This window comes from Lepidochelys olivacea (genome assembly GCF_965140295.1).
Source record: "Lepidochelys olivacea isolate rLepOli2 genome assembly, chromosome: 6".
Lineage (NCBI taxonomy): Eukaryota > Metazoa > Chordata > Testudines > Cheloniidae > Lepidochelys > Lepidochelys olivacea.
The window spans coordinates 55,884,896-55,890,895 of NC_140416.1; positions in this window are offsets into that span (position 1 = coordinate 55,884,896).

Here is a 6,000-nt window from a genome sequence, read left to right on the forward strand (position 1 = left end):
TACCCAGTAGTTGTGTTATTTGACCGGGCTCCTGTTTAAAGCCTGGGCTCCCCATAGATAGACATCAGACTGTAATGAACAGCAAGGAGTCTTCTTCCAGGGCTGATCAATCATCACGATCAAAAAGTTTAATCAGATTAGAAGGAAAAGCCTGTACTTTTAAACTTTTAACTCCCAACCTAGTTTTATTCAACCTCATTAGTCCAAAGAGCTCAGATTTGCAAAAGTAAACATCTTCCCATGTGTAATCTGAGGAGAAATGGCTGTTGCTTCACTTACTTTGGAATGTTAATGTATTTGTTGCTGTTTCACGACCTGTTAGTAGGTTACATTGGTCACATTCTTCTTCACTCAGAACACAAAATGACATTTCTTTCTCTCATAAGCCATTTGGATGGATGAACTGGCCAACAAGAAGTGGTGATTAACTACATCTCTCTCTCTCCCAAGCTCCTGGAAATCTGGATTGTTGCCCACTCAGCCCCATCACTTGCAGATGTCCCCAAGATGCTAAGATGTTTCATATTTTGCCACATCCTGGGATGGAATCTTCCACTGACTTAAGTAGAAATGATCCTAAATCCAAGAAAACTCTGTGGAAATTTAATGGCTACACACGCCCATTAAATGATGGAGTTTGTAGACCCACCAGTGTTAAATGTGGGCCAGTGACTTACCCACATCTTTTCTGTAGTAATTTTTGATGACAGAATAGACTCCTCTTACATCTATCAAGACCACACTTCTGAGTTTGTAGATCTACTGGGTGGGACCATTTTTGTGTTTTAAATTGGAATGGCAGCATATAAGAAGTTTTATTTAGTCCAGTTTTGTAGTCAATTGCGTAGGGCCTTAAAGTGTAATCTTCTTGAGGCAGGGTTCTTGGCACCTTATTACTTTGTAGTTCAGTGCTAAATAAACAATATAACAAATACCAATAATTATCTTTACAACTCCCAGACTCTGCTTGCTACTCAGCCTCTGGGGCCTTGTTCTGAACTTGCCAATTTTCTTCCTGTACTAACGTGTATTAGTATATAGCTAACAGTTCATCAATGACTGTTTTCACTTCAGACTTAATACCTCTCTGAAAGGAGGATATTCTCCCTTGAAAACAAAGACCTGTAATATGCCCAGCCACTGGCTGTCCTGGTTGATTTACAGACCCATGTTCATCTAGATGGCAGTTAAAGAAAGAACATTTAATGTCATAAGGAAGAAAGAGTAGAAAGTAGTCATGGAGCTGGCTGTGTTTCATGTAACTGTGTGTCTCTGTTCTCTCTCTTCATCATCACATTTCTATCAGCTATTTTCAGTTGGCTTCCTTTTTATAGCCTTTCCCATAAGCTTCACTATAACTCTGTCTGACCAGTAATTTCTTCTTCTCCATTATCTGTTGGCAAGAATCCACCAAGATCCTCTTGCTCTAAATCTCCTCTATTCCAAATCATTTTATACTCCTGGAAATCTTCAAATCCACTTTGCTCTTTGATCACTTAACCCAGTGGTGTATAGGCTCCTGAAGATCCTGAGGTTAAGTGGGCTAAAAGGCAGATGACCATTATGATCATTTAGTTGGACCTCCAGCATAACACAGGCCATTGAATTTCACCCAGTACTTCCTGCATAAATCCCAGTGATTGTATTAGCAGGTAGCTTTTAGAAAGCCAGTCAGCCTGGGTTCAGTTCCCAGAGCTAGCACACCTTCCTTGTGTGACCTTAAGCCTGTCTGTGCCTTAGTACCTCATGTGTGAAATGAAGAGATGCCTTCCTTTCTCACACCCTGTCTGTCTGATTGCCAGGGACTGTCTCTCACTCTGGGTCTGTAACCCACACAGCACAATGGGCTCCTGATCATGGCTCGGGTCTCGAGATGCTACCGTAATACACATAAACAAGGGTCATAACCATATACCAGCCCTTAGCTGCTGGTGAGTCACAAACAGATTCTGGTGACAAGGGTCCTGGGCCTGTTTCCCTCGGCATGGTAACTTCACGTAGGGGGCATGGCTGCCTCCTAATACCAGCCCTGTCAACCTGAAGAAACATCTTCCATCGCTCAGAGGGGCAGCCCTGTTCGTCTGTAACCACAAAAACAAAGGAGGAGGCTGATGGCACCTTAAAGGCTAACAGATTTATTTGGGCATAAGCTTTCCTGGGTAAAACCCCCCACTTCTTCTCCATGCATCTGAAGAAGTGGGTTTTTTACCCAGGGGAATCTTATTCCCAAATAAATCTGTTAATAAATTAGCGTGTAATTCGTGGTGCCACGACAGCCTTGCCTCCCCCTCCTGTCTGGGGAGCATCCTTCTCACCTCCTTTGTATGCCCCCCACCGTAGTCCCCTCCCAGCCCCAGGCTCTTTGCCCCTCACCGAGCTCCCCAGTGAAATCTCCTTGGCTCGGACTCCCCCCAGTGCGCTGGGCTGGGGGGCAGCGCCAATGTGGGAAGAGCCTGGTTCCGCTCGGAAGTGTCCGGCGCAGGCGGCTGGCTGAGAGGAGGCGTGGGGGGCAGGAGTGCAGCCCAGGGGTTGGGAAGGAGGTGACTGGGGAAGCGAGAGGTCCAGGCCCACACGCGGCCCTTCTCAGGGCACCCCCGGCTGGAGCAAGCGGCCGAGCTTTAATATGCAGGCCCAGCCGGGGGTAAAGCGAGCGTGGCTGGCGACTCGAGGCGGGTATTTCCATTGCAAATGGCTGGTGATAACCCCCCGGAGTCAGCCCGGCGCGAAATGCTAATCCCGCCGCGAAAGAGGAGTGGGGGGAGAGCCAGAGACTCCAGCCCGCCCCGGCGCCCCCCGAAGGGAGAGCGGCCCCCAGCCACCGGCGCTGCTGCCAGGAAAAGGGAAGGAGACAACCGAAGCCCGGCCCCTGGAGCTGCGCTCTGCCCTGCGGCCCGGGGGGCGCATCGCCCAGCTGGGGCCGGGCATCTTCCACGCGCCCAGCCTGGCCCGGAGCAATACGGGGGGGGGGGGCTGTGATCCGCACGCAGCGGTAACCAGAGGGGCGCACGCCGAGCCCGCGGGGGTCCCGGGGAGGCCCGGGCACGCTGCCCTGCGAGCGCCAGCCGCCGGCTCCTCTCCCGGGACTCTGGGGTGCTGCCCCCCGCAGACCCATTCCCTTGGCACCGGCGGCCGGGGGCCCGAGGCCAGTGTGGGAGCCGGGCCGCAGCCCCGCTCACGGCTCCGGGTGGGCTGGCGGAGGGAACTGGCAAGTCGCCTCCTGGGGCAGCAGCCGCCTCTCCCGGGAAACCCCGAGCGGGAGCGGAGCTGCGGGAACATGGACGGAGGGATTAGCCGGGGGCGGGGCTGCGTTTACACTCCCGAGCGGGACTCGGGCTGCTGCCTCCCTGAGCCGGGGGCGCGGCCAGGCGTGAGCGCAAAGCCCCCGGCCTCCCCCCGGGCACCTGACCTCGCTCACATCCCCCGCTCGCCTCCTCATTAGCGCGTAGGAAATGGATCCTGGCCCGAGGGGGGACCCACTTATTTGGGTGTAAAGCCGGGAGTCGTGCCAGGGTCCGGGCGAGGAGGGTCCGGCTCCCGAGCGAACCCCCCTAGGGAGGGCGGTGGGAGCAGAGAGGCTGCACGGCTAGAGGAGAGGGAAGGGTTAAAAGACTCGGCCCGGCCCCGCAGCGCTGTCCCAGCACCCGAGGGTGGTGCTCCGGGCACAGCCACACGCCGGTTGCCCGGAAGGACAAGACAACCGACCGGGGAGGGCGGGCGAGGGTTCAGCTACGGAGAGCTGCCAGCCAGACCGCTCCGGGGAACCGACCCCTGGGTGGAGCCACGGCGCAGGTGCAAACCCAACACCCCGCCCTCCGGGCCCTTCCCAGCCTGGCCCGAGGGACCCTGGGCTGGGGAGGGGAGAGAGTTCAGTCTCCGTGGCCCCCTGAGTCCTTGATTTCTCTGCTGGGGAGGCCGCCAGAGAGGCCAGTTGGCTGTGAAGGGGGTTGTTGAGAGAGCTGTGGAAATGCAGCCACTGATACAATTCACAGAAGCCACGGAGCAGCCATAACAGGGGACCTGTGCTTGGTTGCTGTTTATCCTCGGGCTACGTGAATGCAGGGCAGAAGACCCTCGCGGTTGTAAAAGGTTGTACAGGGAGCCCCAGAGTTGTGCACTCTAGGGGCCCAGTTGGCGAGCTTGGGGTCTAAAGTCAGAGGCGTAATTATCCCATTTCAAGCTCTCAGCTGATTTAGGTGCCTGCACAGAGACTTAGGTGCTTAGTGCTAGGCGCCCACGTTTGGAAATTAGGCCTGGCTTGTAATGTTAGCGTTTGTCAATGTTAGACAACTAGCAGCTACTTATCAGTCAGACAAAGGAACGCTGAAACACTTTTAGAGCACGGACTGGGGAATTTTGTAGACAACAGCTCTCTAAGCAAAACAGCAGATGAACTGTCAGGCTATGCTACATTTAAAGTGCCCTTCTCCAATATTGTTTAGATGAGTTACCATTTCTGGATACAGCCAGAAACAGGAAAATAGCTGAATCTTTCTTGATCTGATTTAGAAGCTTTTCGAGAGACAGTCTGATTCCAGTTCAGAATGGTGCTCTTCCCTGATCTATTAGCAGCCAGGCAGTTCATTCTCTGACCAGTGCCTCACAAAGGGCCAAAGAAGTGGCATTTCACACCGAGCCCCAGGATCCTGCAAGCATTTCCTCCTTGTCCAAGTAGACTGGTGGCCATGAATTCATGGCTAATGAAGCTCTAAGTGAGCTACAAAGAGGATTGCTCCCTCCTGTTAGAATTAAATACAATATTCCACCCCCCATCCATATTCCACTCTCTTCAAGTCAATGCTCATCTGCTTTGGGGATTTTAAAAGACTGCTGCTGCTATTTTAAGGTTGCACTCAATTTTGTCACATTTACCATATAAGCACAAGTTGGAATATTTCTATATAATTGTTTTGCCGCCTTCTTCATTCTTGCAACTCTTATTTTTTCTGGTTAATGGAGGGGTTAAGTGTCTCTGAATCACTCCTTTTATACTTATTGTTCAACAAACCCCAACACCTCAAAATGTATGCTGGGGCTGCTTTATTGGTATTCCACTAATGTACAGCTTCCCATGCTACAGCCAAGGAGAATCAGAACTTCCTAGTAAACTAGGAAACATTGGGTCAATTACAGCCTCAGTTAGAGAAATTAAAGCCCACCCACATTGGAAGAAACACCAGTTCTAACAGTGATTCCCAACTTTCTCCGTCAACTGTACCAGTCCACCAGATACAGTAAGTCACAAAAACCAGAGAATCACTGTTCTAGAACCTATGTGAGCTGCGCTGGGGAGACAAAAAATATTGCTTAGGCTACAGTGACAACAAATTCTCATTTGCAACCACAATCATGCAACAACAGTCTTGGCACAGCTCCCACTTTCAGCATCAGCCAAAGAGTCTGGACTCTGCTGATTTGAGGCAGTGTGAGCATAATTACAATGTATACAGTAATGTCAATAGAGGCAAAAGCAGGTCCTTATGGGAGAGTTACTCAGAAATCTAATCAAGTAATCAGCTGTGCAGTGCTTGGGAACCAGGGCACTGTAGGGGAGTGAATGAAGAACAGAATTCACCTTGGGAAAAAACTGCACATTTCCATAATGTTCCATGTCTGATGACAATGAAGAACAAGTGGTTACACAAGTTTCTAACTACAAACCGAACCTTGGGAATATACTTGGAATGTAACCTCCTCTCTTTAGTGATTGTAAACCAAACCATGTCCCATGTCTTGGGAAACTCTGGAAAGAAAGAGGAAGTAGAGGAAAATCCCCCTTGTGCTAGGGAAAGGGCACACAGATCCTATACAGCTGCACAATAGTTATTGTCTGGCCAGAAGTAACATGCATCTCAATGACAGGAATAAACTGAAGGGCCAGATCCTCAGCTGGTCTAAATCGGCCTAGTTCCATTGAAGTCAGAAGTCAATGGAGTGACAGCGACGTGCACCAGCTGAGCGTCTTCTCAAAATGTTGTTTGATAGTAAAAGCCACCAGTGCGG